Raw genomic sequence first — 14,489 nt, 5'->3', positions numbered from 1 at the left:
ACACGAAAAACACCGTAAAACCGGATTTACGCCGTCGTAGTAACACCGCGGGCTGTTTTGGGTTAGTTAATTAAAAACTATGATAAACTTTGATTTAAAATTTTTTATTCTTAGAAAATGATTTTTATTATGAACATGAAACTATATCCAAAAATTATGGTTAAACTCAAAGTGGAAGTATGTTTTCTAAAATGGTCATCTAGACGTCGTTCTTTCGACTGAAATGACTACCTTTACAAAAACGACTTGTAACTTATTTTTCCGACTATAAACCTATACTTTTTCTGTTTAGATTCATAAAATAGAGTTCAATATGAAACCATAGCAATCTGATTCACTCAAAACGGATTTAAAATGAAGAAGTTATGGGTAAAACAAGATTGGATAATTTTTCTCATTTTAGCTACGTGAAAATTGGTAACAAATCTATTCCAACCATAACTTAATCAACTTGTATTGTATATTATGTAATCTTGAGATACCATAGACACGTATACAATGTTTCGACCTATCATTTCGACCTATCTATATATTTTTCAAAATATATAGATGTGTCGACATGATAGGTCGAAACATTGTATACGTGTCTATGGTATCTCAAGATTACATAATATACAATACAAGTTGATTAAATTATGGTTGGAATAGATTTGTTACCAATTTTCACGTAGCTAAAATGAGAAAAATTATCCAATCTTGTTTTACCCATAACTTCTTCATTTTAAATCCGTTTTGAGTGAATCAAATTGCTATGGTTTCATATTGAACTCTATTTTATGAATCTAAACAGAAAAGTATAGGTTTATAATCGGAAAAATAAGTTACAAGTCGTTTTTGTAAAGGTAGTCATTTCAGTCGAAAGAACGACATCTAGATGACCATTTTAGAAAACATACTTCCACTCTGAGTTTAATCATAATTTTTGGATATAGTTTCATTTTCATAATAAAAATCATTTTCTCAGAATAACAACTTTAAAATCAAAGTTTATCATAGTTTTTAATTAACTAACCCAAAACAGCCCGCGGTGTTACTACGACGGCGTAAATCCGGTTTTACGGTGTTTTTCGTGTTTCCAGGTTTTAAATCATTAAGTTAGCATATCATATAGATATAGAACATGTGTTTAGTTGATTTTAAAAGTCAAGTTAGAAGGATTAACTTTTGTTTGCGAACAAGTTTAGAATTAACTAAACTATGTTCTAGTGATTACAAGTTTAAACCTTCGAATAAGATAGCTTTATATGTATGAATCGAATGATGTTATGAACATCATTACTACCTTAATTTCCTTGGATAAACCTACTAGAAAAGAGAAAAATGGATCTAGCTTCAATGGATCCTTGGATGGCTCGAAGTTCTTGAAGCAGAATCATGACACGAAAACAAGTTCAAGTAAGATCATCACTTGAAATAAGATTGTTATAGTTATAGAAATTGAACCAAAGTTTGAATATGATTATTACCTTGTATCAGAATGATAACCTACTGTAAGAAACAAAGATTTCTTGAGGTTGGATGATCACCTTACAAGATTGGAAGTGAGCTAGCAAACTTGAAAGTATTCTTGATTTTATGAAACTAGAACTTTTGGAATTTATGAAGAACACTTAGAACTTGAAGATAGAACTTGAGAGAGATCAATTAGATGAAGAAAATTGAAGAATGAAAGTGTTTGTAGGTGTTTTTGGTCATTGGTGTATGGATTAGATATAAAGGATATGTAATTTTGTTTTCATGTAAATAAGTCATGAATGATTACTCATATTTTTGTAATTTTATGAGATATTTCATGCTAGTTACCAAATGATGGTTCCCACATGTGTTAGGTGACTCACATGGGCTGCTAAGAGCTGATCATTAGAGTGTATATACCAATAGTACATACATCTAAAAGCTGTGTATTGTACGAGTACGAATACGGGTGCATACGAGTAGAATTGTTGATGAAACTGAACGAGGATGTAATTGTAAGCATTTTTATTAAGTAGAAGTATTTTGATAAGTGTATTGAAGTCTTTCAAAAGTGTATAAATACATATTAAAACACTACATGTATATACATTTTAACTGAGTCGTTAAGTCATCGTTAGTCGTTACATGTAAGTGTTGTTTTGAAACCTTTAGGTTAACGATCTTGTTAAATGTTGTTAACCCAATGTTTATAATATCAAATGAGATTTTAAATTATTATATTATCATGATATTATCATGTATGAATATCTCTTAATATGATATATATACATTAAATATCTTTACAACGATAATCGTTACATATATGTCTCGTTTAAAAATCATTAAGTTAGTAGTCTTGTTTTTACATATGTAGTTCATTGTTAATATACTTAATGATATGTTTACTTATCAAAGTATCATGTTAACTATATATATATCCATATATATGTCATCATATAGTTTTTATAAGTTTTAACGTTCGTGAATCACCGGTCAACTTGGGTGGTCAATTGTCTATATGAAACATATTTCAATTAATCAAGTCTTAACAAGTTTGATTGCTTAACATGTTGGAAACATTTAATCATGTAAATATCAATCTCAATTAATATATATAAACATGGAAAAGTTCGGGTCACTACAGTACCTACCCGTTAAATAAATTTCGTCCCGAAATTTTAAGCTGTTGAAGGTGTTGACGAATCTTCTGGAAATAGATGCGGGTATTTCTTCTTCATCTGATCTTCACGCTCCCAGGTGAACTCGGGTCCTCTACGAGCATTCCATCGAACCTTAACAATTGGTATCTTGTTTTGCTTAAGTCTTTTAACCTCACGATCCATTATTTCGACGGGTTCTTCGATGAATTGAAGTTTTTCTTTAATTTGGATTTCATCTAACGAAATAGTGAGATCTTCTTTAGCAAAACATTTCTTTAAATTCGAGACGTGGAAAGTGTTATGTACAGCCGCGAGTTGTTGAGGTAACTCTAGTCGGTAAGCTACTGGTCCGACACGATCAATAATCTTGAATGGTCCAATATACCTTGGATTTAATTTCCCTCGTTTACCAAATCGAACAACGCCTTTCCAAGGTGCAACTTTAAGCATGACCATCTCTCCAATTTCAAATTCTATATCTTTTCTTTTAATGTCAGCGTAGCTCTTTTGTCGACTTTGGGCGGTTTTCAACCGTTGTTGAATTTGGATGATCTTCTCGGTAGTTTCTTGTATAATCTCCGGACCCGTAATCTGTCTATCCCCCACTTCACTCCAACAAATCAGAGACCTGCACTTTCTACCATAAAGTGCTTCAAACGGCGCCATCTCAATGCTTGAATGGTAGCTGTTGTTGTAGGAAAATTCTGCTAACGGTAGATGTCGATCCCAACTGTTTCTGAAATCAATAACACATGCTCGTAGCATGTCTTCAAGCGTTTGTATCGTCCTTTCGCTCTGCCCATCCGTTTGTGGATGATAGGCAGTACTCATGTCTAGACGAGTTCCTAATGCTTGCTGTAATGTCTGCCAGAATCTTGAAATAAATCTGCCATCCCTATCAGAGATAATAGAGATTGGTATTCCATGTCTGGAGATGACTTCCTTCAAATACAGTCGTGCTAACTTCTCTATCTTGTCATCTTCTCTTATTGGCAAGAAGTGTGCTGATTTGGTGAGACGATCAACTATTACCCAAATAGTATCAAAACCACTTGCAGTCCTTGGCAATTTAGTGATGAAATCCATGGTAATGTTTTCCCATTTCCATTCCGGGATTTCGGGTTGTTGAAGTAGACCTGATGGTTTCTGATGCTCAGCTTTGACCTTAGAACACGTCAAACATTCTCCTACGTATTTAGCAACATCGGCTTTCATACCCGGCCACCAAAAATGTTTCTTGAGATCCTTATACATCTTCCCCGTTCCAGGATGTATTGAGTATCTGGTTTTATGAGCTTCTCTAAGTACCATTTCTCTCATATCTCCAAATTTTGGTACCCAAATCCTTTCAGCCCTATACCGGGTTCCGTCTTCCCGAATATTAAGATGCTTCTCCGATCCTTTGGGTATTTCATCCTTTAAATTTCCCTCTTTTAAAACTCCTTGTTGCGCCTCCTTTATTTGAGTAGTAATGTTATTATGAATCATTATATTCATAGATTTTACTCGAATGGGTTCTCTGTCCTTCCTGCTCAAGGCATCGGCTACCACATTTGCCTTCCCCGGGTGGTAACGAATCTCAAAGTCGTAATCATTCAATAATTCAATCCACCTACGCTGCCTCATATTCAGTTGTTTCTGATTAAATATGTGTTGAAGACTTTTGTGGTCGGTATATATAATACTTTTGACCCCATATAAGTAGTGCCTCCAAGTCTTTAATGCAAAAACAACCGCGCCTAATTCCAAATCATGCGTCGTATAATTTTGTTCGTGAATCTTCAATTGTCTAGACGCATAAGCAATCACCTTCGTTCGTTGCATTAATACACAACCGAGACCTTGCTTTGATGCATCACAATAAATCACAAAATCATCATTCCCTTCAGGCAATGACAATATAGGTGCCGTAGTTAGCTTTTTCTTTAATAACTGAAATGCTTTCTCTTGTTCATCATTCCATTCAAATTTCTTCCCTTTATGCGTTAATGCAGTCAAGGGTTTTGCTATTCTGGAAAAGTCTTGGATGAACCTTCTGTAGTAACCAGCTAGTCCTAAAAACTGGCTTATGTGTTTCGGAGTTTTCGGGGTTTCCCACTTTTCAACAGTTTCTATCTTTGCCGGATCCACCTTAATACCTTCTTTGTTCACTATGTGACCGAGGAATTGAACTTCTTCCAACCAAAATGCACACTTTGAAAACTTAGCGTACAATTCTTCCTTCCTCAATACTTCTAACACCTTTCTCAAATGTTCACCGTGTTCTTGGTCATTCTTTGAGTAAATAAGTATGTCATCAATGAAAACAATGACAAACTTGTTAAGGTATGGTCCACACACTCGGTTCATAAGGTCCATGAACAAAGCTGGTGCATTAGTTAAACCAAACGGCATGACCATAAACTCGTAATGACCGTAACGTGTTCTGAAAGCAGTCTTTGGAATATCATCTTCTTTCACCCGCATTTGATGATACCCGGAACGTAAGTCAATCTTTGAATAAACAGACGCGCCTTGTAGTTGATCAAATAAGTCATCGATTCTCGGTAGTGGGTAGCAGTTCTTGATGGTAAGTTTGTTCAACTCTCGGTAGTCGATACACAGCCTGAATGTACCATCTTTCTTCTTGACAAACAAAACAGGAGCTCCCCACGGTGATGTGCTTGGTCGAATGAAACCACGCTCTAAAAGTTCTTGTAATTGGCTTTGTAGTTCTTTCATCTCGCTGGGTGCGAGTCTGTAAGGAGCACGAGCTATTGGTGCAGCTCCTGGTACAAGATCTATTTGAAATTCAACGGATCGATGTGGGGGTAATCCCGGTAATTCTTTCGGAAATACATCGGGAAATTCTTTTGCGACGGGAACATCATTGATGCTCTTTTCTTCAGTTTGTACTTTCTCGACGTGTGCTAGAACAGCATAGCAACCTTTTCTTATTAGTTTTTGTGCCTTCAAATTACTAATAAGATGTAGCTTCGTGTTGCCCTTTTCTCCGTACACCATTAAGGGTTTTCCTTTTTCTCGTATAATGCGAATTGCATTTTTGTAACAAACGATCTCCGCTTTCACTTCTTTCAACCAGTCCATACCGATTATCACATCAAAACTCCCTAACTCTACTGGTATCAAATCAATCTTAAATGTTTCGCTAACCAGTTTAATTTCTCGATTCCGACATATATTATCTGCTGAAATTAATTTACCATTTGCTAATTCGAGTAAAAATTTACTATCCAAAGGCGTCAATGGACAACTTAATTTAGCACAAAAATCTCTACTCATATAGCTTCTATCCGCACCCGAATCAAATAAAACGTAAGCAGATTTATTGTCAATAAGAAACGTACCCGTAACAAGCTCCGGGTCTTCCTGTGCCTCTGCCGCATTAATATTGAAAACTCTTCCACGGCCTTGTCCATTCGTGTTCTCCTGGTTCGGGCAATTTCTAATAATGTGGCTCGGTTTTCCACATTTATAACAAACTACATTGGCATAACTTGCTCCGACACTACTTGCTCCGCCATTATTCGTTCCGACACCATTTGTTTGTTTCGTTCTATTAACCCCTGGTCCGTAGACCTCACACTTCGCCGCGCTATGACCATTTCTTTTACACTTGTTGCAAAATTTGGTGCAGAACCCCGAGTGATTCTTTTCACACCTTTGGCATAGCTGCTTCTGATTGTTGTTGTTGTTGCGGTTATTATTGTTGTTGGGATGATTGTTGTAGTTGCTGTTGTTGTTGTTGTTGTTGTTGTTGGGCCGTTTGTTGTAGTTGCGATTGATGTTGCGATTGTTGGGATAATTGTTGCGATTATTGTTGTAATTGCTGTTGTTGTTGTATTGGTGATTCTTATCACCGTTTTCCTCCCACTTTCTTTTGACTTGCTTCACATTGGCCTCTTCAGCAGTCTGTTCTTTAATTCTTTCTTCAATTTGGTTCACGAGTTTGTGAGCCATTCTACATGCCTGTTGTATGGAGGCGGGCTCGTGTGAACTTATATCTTCTTGGATTCTTTCCGGTAATCCTTTCACAAACGCGTCGATCTTCTCTTCCTCATCTTCGAATGCTCCCGGACACAATAGGCACAATTCTGTGAATCGTCTTTCGTACGTGGTAATATCAAATCCTTGGGTTCGTAACCCTCTAAGTTCTGTCTTGAGCTTATTGACCTCGGTTCTGGGACGGTACTTCTCGTTCATCAAGTGCTTGAATGCTGACCACGGTAGTGCGTACGCATCGTCTTGTCCCACTTGCTATAGATAGGTATTCCACCATGTTAACGCAGAACCTGTGAAGGTATGCGTAGCGTACTTTACTTTGTGTTCTTCAGTACACTTACTTATGGCAAACACCGATTCGACCTTCTCGGTCCACCGTTTCAATCCGATCGGTCCTTCGGTTCCATCAAATTCCAAAGGTTTGCAGGCAGTGAATTCTTTGTAGGTGCATCCTACACGATTTCCTGTACTGCTAGATCCAAGGTTATTGTTGGTATGTAGCGCAGCCTGTACTGCAGCTATGTTTGAAGCTAGAAAAGTACGGAATTCCTCTTCATTCATATTCATGGTGTGTCGAGTAGTCGGTACCATTTCCTACAAAATAGTTAAATGGAACAAGTTAATCATACAGAATATTAAGAGTAGTTAATAGTATTTCGTAGCATAATATGAACTCATTTATAAAAGCTTTTTCTTCATATTAGCATTTTATAAGTTTAAATTCGGGTAGTACCTACCCGTTAAGTTCATACTTAGTAGCTAATATACAATTCAACTACTACAATTCTATATGAAAAACTGATTATAATAATATTTCGCGTTCAAACTTTTATACAATATTTTACAAACTTACAATACCGCTTATTTTACATAAAGCATGAAATATAGCACACAATAACTTTGATACAAGATATTTGTGAAGATAATTCTAGCTAGTACACAAGTCGTTCAGCAAAGGCAATAAAGACACGTAATTCATACGTCCAGAAACAAGTCATGCATTCTGGTTTTACTAGGACTACTTCCCATCCTTGGTCTTGTGCAACATAACCGTTATGGCCGTTGATAAGACAGCGTGTTGTAACGTCGTCAAAGGGACGAGGGTTACGTAATGTCCAACAGTCTCGTAATAATCTAAAAACCTCATTTCTTACCCCAATTACCGACTCCGTCACTTGTGGAAACGTTTTGTTTAATAGTTGTAGCCCGATGTTCTTGTTCTCACTTTGGTGAGAAGCGAACATTACTAATCCGTAAGCATAACATGCTTCTTTATGTTGCATGTTAGCCGCTTTTTCTAAATCACAAAGTCCAATATTCGGATATATTGAGTCAAAATAATTTCTTAACCCGTTGCGTAAAATAGCATTTGGGTTCCCCGCAATATATGCGTCAAAGTAAACACATCGTAACTTATGGGTTTCCCAATGTGATATCCCCCATCTTTCAAACGAAAGTCTCTTATAAACCAAGACATTCTTGGAACGTTCTTCGAATGTCTTACAAACTGATCTCGCCTTAAATAGTTGTGCCGAGGAATTCTGGCTGACTCTAGACAAGATTTCATCAATCATGTCTCCGGGTAGGTCTCTTAAAATATTGGGTTGTCTATCCATTTTGTGTTTTTAAACTGTAAAATAGACAAGAGTTAGATTCATAAAAAAATACTTATTAATACAAGCAATTTTTACATATATCATAAAGCATAAGAACACTATATTACATATATTACACCACACGAATACAACTATCTTATTCCGACTCGCTCGTTTCTTCTTCTTCGGTTTTGGTTCGTTTTGCCAAGTTTCTAGGGATATATGATGTTCCCCTAATACGAGCCGTCGTTATCCACATTGGTTTAGAAAAACCTGGTGGTTTAGAGGTTCCCGGGTCATTGTTACAACTTAAGGACTTCGGGGGTTGACGATACATATAAAGTTCATCGGGGTTGGAATTAGATTTCTCTATTTTTATGCCCTTTCCCTTATTATTTTCTTTTGCCTTTTTAAATTCAGTTGGGGTAATTTCTATAACATCATCGGAATTCTCGTCGGAATCCGATTCATCGGAGAATTGGTAATCCTCCCAATATTTTGCTTCCTTAGCGGAAACACCATTGACCATAATTAACCTTGGTCGGTTGGTTGAGGATTTTCTTTTACTTAACCATTTTATTATTTCCCCCATCGGTTCTATTTCTTCATCCGGTTCCGATTCTTCTTCCGGTTCCGATTCTTCTTCCGGTTCCGACTCTTCTTCCGGTTCCTCTTCGGGAACTTGTGAATCAGTCCACGAATCATTCCAATTTACATTTGACTCTTCATTATTATTAGGTGAGTCAATGGGACTTGTTCTAGAGGTAGACATCTATCACATAATATCAAACGCGTTAAGAGATTAATATATCACATAATATTCACATGTTAAAAATATATAGTTTCCAACAAAATTTGTTAAGCAATCATTTTTCAAATAAACACGGTCGAAGTCCAGACTCACTAATGCATCCTAACAAACTCGATAAGACACACTAATGCAAAATTCTGGTTCTCTAAGACCAACGCTCGGATACCAACTGAAATGTCCCGTTCTTATTGATTAAAAACGTTCCATATTAATTGATTTCGTTGCGAGGTTTTGACCTCTATATGAGACGTTTTTCAAAGACTGCATTCATTTTTAAAACAAACCATAAGCTTTATTTCATAAATAAAGGTTTAAAAAGCTTTACGTAGATTATCAAATAATGATAATCTAAAATATCCTGTTTACACACGACCGTTACATAATGGTTTACAATACAAATATGTTAAATCGAAATCAGTTTCTTGAATGCAGTTTTTACACAATATCATACAAACATGGACTCCAAATCTTGTCCTTATTTTAGTATGCAACAGCGGAAGCTCTTAATATTCACCTGAGAATAAACATGCTTTAAACGTCAACAAAAATGTTGGTGAGTTATAGGTTTAACCTATATATATCAAATCGTAACAATAGACCACAAGATTTCATATTTCAATACACATCCCATACATAGAGATAAAAATCATTCATATGGTGAACACCTGGTAACCGACATTAACAAGATGCATATATAAGAATATCCCCATCATTCCGGGACACCCTTCGGATATGATATAAATTTCGAAGTACTAAAGCATCCGGTACTTTGGATGGGGTTTGTTAGGCCCAATAGATCTATCTTTAGAGTTCGCGTCAATTAGGGTGTCTGTTCCCTAATTCTTAGATTACCAGACTTAATAAAAAGGGGCATATTCGATTTCGATAATTCAACCATAGAATGTAGTTTCACGTACTTGTGTCTATTTTGTAAATCATTTATAAAACCTGCATGTATTCTCATCCCAAAAATATTAGATTTTAAAAGTGGGACTATAACTCACCTTCACAGATTTTTACTTCGTCGGGAAGTAAGACTTGGCCACTGGTTGATTCACGAACCTATAACAATATATACATATATATCAAAGTATGTTCAAAATATATTTACAACACTTTTAATATATTTTGATGTTTTAAGTTTATTAAGTCAGCTGTCCTCGTTAGTAACCTACAACTAGTTGTCCACAGTTAGATGTACAGAAATAAATCGATAAATATTATCTTGAATCAATCCACGACCCAGTGTATACGTATCTCAGTATTGATCACAACTCAAACTATATATATTTTGGAATCAACCTCAACCCTGTATAGCTAACTCCAACATTCACATATAGAGTGTCTATGGTTGTTCCGAAATATATATAGATGTGTCGACATGATAGGTCGAAACATTGTATATGTGTCTATGGTATCTCAAGATTACATAATATACAATACAAGTTGATTAAGTTATGGTTGGAATAGATTTGTTACCAATTTTCACGTAGCTAAAATGAGAAAAATTATCCAATCTTGTTTTACCCATAACTTCTTCATTTTAAATCCGTTTTGAGTGAATCAAATTGCTATGGTTTCATATTGAACTCTATTTTATGAATCTAAACAGAAAAGTATAGGTTTATAATCGGAAAAATAAGTTACAAGTCGTTTTTGTAAAGGTAGTCATTTCAGTCGAAAGAACGACGTCTAGATGACCATTTTAGAAAACATACTTCCACTCTGAGTTTAATCATAATTTTTGGATATAGTTTCATGTTCATAATAAAAATCATTTTCTCAGAATAACAACTTTAAAATCAAAGTTTATCATAGTTTTTAATTAACTAACCCAAAACAGCCCGCGGTGTTACTACGACGGCGTAAATCCGGTTTTACGGTGTTTTTCGTGTTTCCAGGTTTTAAATCATTAAGTTAGCATATCATATAGATATAGAACATGTGTTTAGTTGATTTTAAAAGTCAAGTTAGAAGGATTAACTTTTGTTTGCGAACAAGTTTAGAATTAACTAAACTATGTTCTAGTGATTACAAGTTTAAACCTTCGAATAAGATAGCTTTATATGTATGAATCGAATGATGTTATGAACATCATTACTACCTTAAGTTCCTTGGATAAACCTACTGGAAAAGAGAAAAATGGATCTAGCTTCAATGGATCCTTGGATGGCTCGAAGTTCTTGAAGCAGAATCATGACACGAAAACAAGTTCAAGTAAGATCATCACTTGAAATAAGATTGTTATAGTTATAGAAATTGAACCAAAGTTTGAATATGATTATTACCTTGTATTAGAATGATAACCTACTGTAAGAATAAAAGATTTCTTGAGGTTGGATGATCACCTTACAAGATTGGAAGTGAGCTACCAAACTTGAAAGTATTCTTGATTTTATGAAACTTGAACTTTTGGAATTTATGAAGAACACTTAGAACTTGAAGATAGAACTTGAGAGAGATCAATTAGATGAAGAAAATTGAAGAATGAAAGTGTTTGTAGGTGTTTTTGGTCGTTGGTGTATGGATTAGATATAAAGGATATGTAATTTTGTTTTCATGTAAATAAGTCATGAATGATTACTCATATTTTTGTAATTTTATGAGATATTTCATGCTAGTTGCCAAATGATGGTTCCCACATGTGTTAGGTGACTCACATGGGCTACTAAAAGCTGATCATTGGAGTGTATATACCAATAGCACATACATCTAAAAGCTGTGTATTGTACGAGTACGAATACGGGTGCATACGAGTAGAATTGTTGATGAAACTGAACGAGGATGTAATTGTAAGCATTTTTATTAAGTAGAAGTATTTTGATAATTGTATTGAAGTCTTTCAAAAGTGTATAAATACATATTAAAACACTACATGTATATACATTTTAACTGAGTCGTTAAGTCATCGTTAGTCGTTACATGTAAGTGTTGTTTTGAAACCTTTAGGTTAACGATCTTGTTAAATGTTGTTAACCCAATGTTTATAATATCAAATGAGATTTTAAATTATTATATTATCATGATATTATCATGTATGAATATCTCTTAATATGATATATATACATTAAATATCTTTACAACGATAATCGTTACATATATGTCTCGTTTAAAAATCTTTAAGTTAGTAGTCTTGTTTTTACATATGTAGTTCATTGTTAATATACTTAATGATATGTTTACTTATCATAGTATCATGTTAACTATATATATATCCATATATATGTCATCATATAGTTTTTACAAGTTTTAACGTTCGTGAATCACCGGTCAACTTGGGTGGTCAATTGTCTATATGAAACATATTTCAATTAATCAAGTCTTAACAAGTTTGATTGCTTAACATGTTGGAAACATTTAATCATGTAAATATCAAGCTCAATTAATATATATAAACATGGAAAAGTTCGGGTCACTACACAGACACCCTAATTGACGCGAATCCTAAAGATAGATCTATTGGGCCTAACAAACCCCATTCAAAGTACCGGATGCTTTAGTACTTCGAAATTTATATCATATCCGAAGGGTGTCCCGGAATGATGGGGATATTCTTAAAAATGCATCTTGTTATTGTCGGTTACCAGGTGTTCACCATATGAATGATTTTTATCTCTATGTATGGGATGTGTATTGAAATATGAAATCGTGTGGTCTATTATTATGATTTGATATATATAGGTTAAACCTATAACTCACCAACATTTTTGTTGGCGTTTTAAGCATGTTTATTCTCAAGTGATTATTAAGAGCTTCCGCTGTCGCATACTTAAATAATGACGAGATTTGGAGTCCATGCTTGTATGATATTGTGTAAAAACTGCATTCAAGAAACTAATTTTGTTGTAAAATATTTGTATTGTAAACCATTATGTAATGGTCGTGTGTAAACAGGATATTTTAGATTATCATTATTTGATAATCTACGTAAAGCTTTTTAAACCTTTATTGATGAAATAAAGGTTATGGTTTGTTTTAAAATGAATGCAGTCTTTGAAAAACGTCTCATATAGAGGTCAAAACCTCGTGACGAAATCAATTAATATGGAATGTTTTTAATCAATAAGAACGGGACATTTCAAAACTACTCATTTTAGTGTGGGAAATAAATAGACTTTTCATGAATTTTTCTGTCAAAATACTCTTATTTTTTCTAAATTTTCTGAATGAACCGGTCTAGATGAAATTGTTTGGTTGAAACGGTTTAAATGTGAATGTGTTTTTGTATAAAATGTTATGTTAAACCTAGTAAGAACGAGTAATATTGGCTCAATACTAATATTTAAATGGACGTCAGAATGGTTTCACGAATTATTTCATGTATTATTTCTATAATTATTTCACTGATTTCTCGGATTGATTCAATGCTTTCAACAAGAATATTTTTTTACAGTTTCAATTTTATTTTCCCAGATATTAAATCTCGCGTAAAACTACTCATTTTAGTGTGTGAAATAAATAGAATTTTCATGAATTTTTCTGTTAAAATACTCTTATTTTTTCTAAATTTTCTGAATGAACACGTCTAGATGAAATTGTTTGGTTGAAGCGGTTTGACTGTGAATGTAGTTTTGTATAAAATCGTATGTGAAACCTAGTAAGAACGAGTAAAATTGGCTCAATGCTAGTATTTAAATGGACGTCAGAATGGTTTCACGAAATATTTCATGTATTATTTCTATAATTATTTTATTGGTTTCTCTAATTGATACAATGTTTTCAATAAGAGTATTTTTCTTACAGTTTTAATTTTACTTTCCCAGATAATAAATCTCGCGTAAAACTTGTAGTGACCCGAACTTTTCCATGTTTATATATATTAATTGAGATTGATATTTGCATGATTAAATGTTTCCAACATGTTAAGCAATCAAACTTGTTAAGACTTGATTAATTGAAATATGTTTCATATAGACAATTGACCACCCAAGTTGACCGGCGATTCACGAACGTTAAAACTTGTAAAAACGACATGACGATATATATATGGATATACATATGGTTAACATGATATTATGATAAGTAAGTATCTCCATAAGTATATTAACAATGAGTTATATACATATAAACAAGACTACTAACTTAAGGATTTCGAAACGAGACATATATGTAACGATTATCGTTGTAACGACATTTAAATGTATATATATCATATTAAGATATATTAATATATCATAATATCATGATAATATAATAATTTAACATCTCATTAGATATAATAAACAATGGGTTAACAACATTAATTGAGATCGTTAACTTAAAGGTTTCAAAACAACACTTACATGTAACGACTAACGATGACTTAACGACTCAGTTAAAATGTATATACATGTAGTGTATTTAGATGTATTAAAATACTTTTGGAAGACTTCAAGACATATATCAAAACACTCATACTTAACGAAAATGGTTACAGTTACTTTTCCATTCTTTTCTTTCATCAAGAATTCTAGTCGTATTCTTACC

Source organism: Rutidosis leptorrhynchoides, chromosome 6 (genome assembly GCF_046630445.1).
Source record: "Rutidosis leptorrhynchoides isolate AG116_Rl617_1_P2 chromosome 6, CSIRO_AGI_Rlap_v1, whole genome shotgun sequence".
NCBI classification, from domain to species: Eukaryota; Viridiplantae; Streptophyta; class Magnoliopsida; order Asterales; family Asteraceae; genus Rutidosis; species Rutidosis leptorrhynchoides.
Note: the sequence above shows the minus strand (reverse complement) of the source record.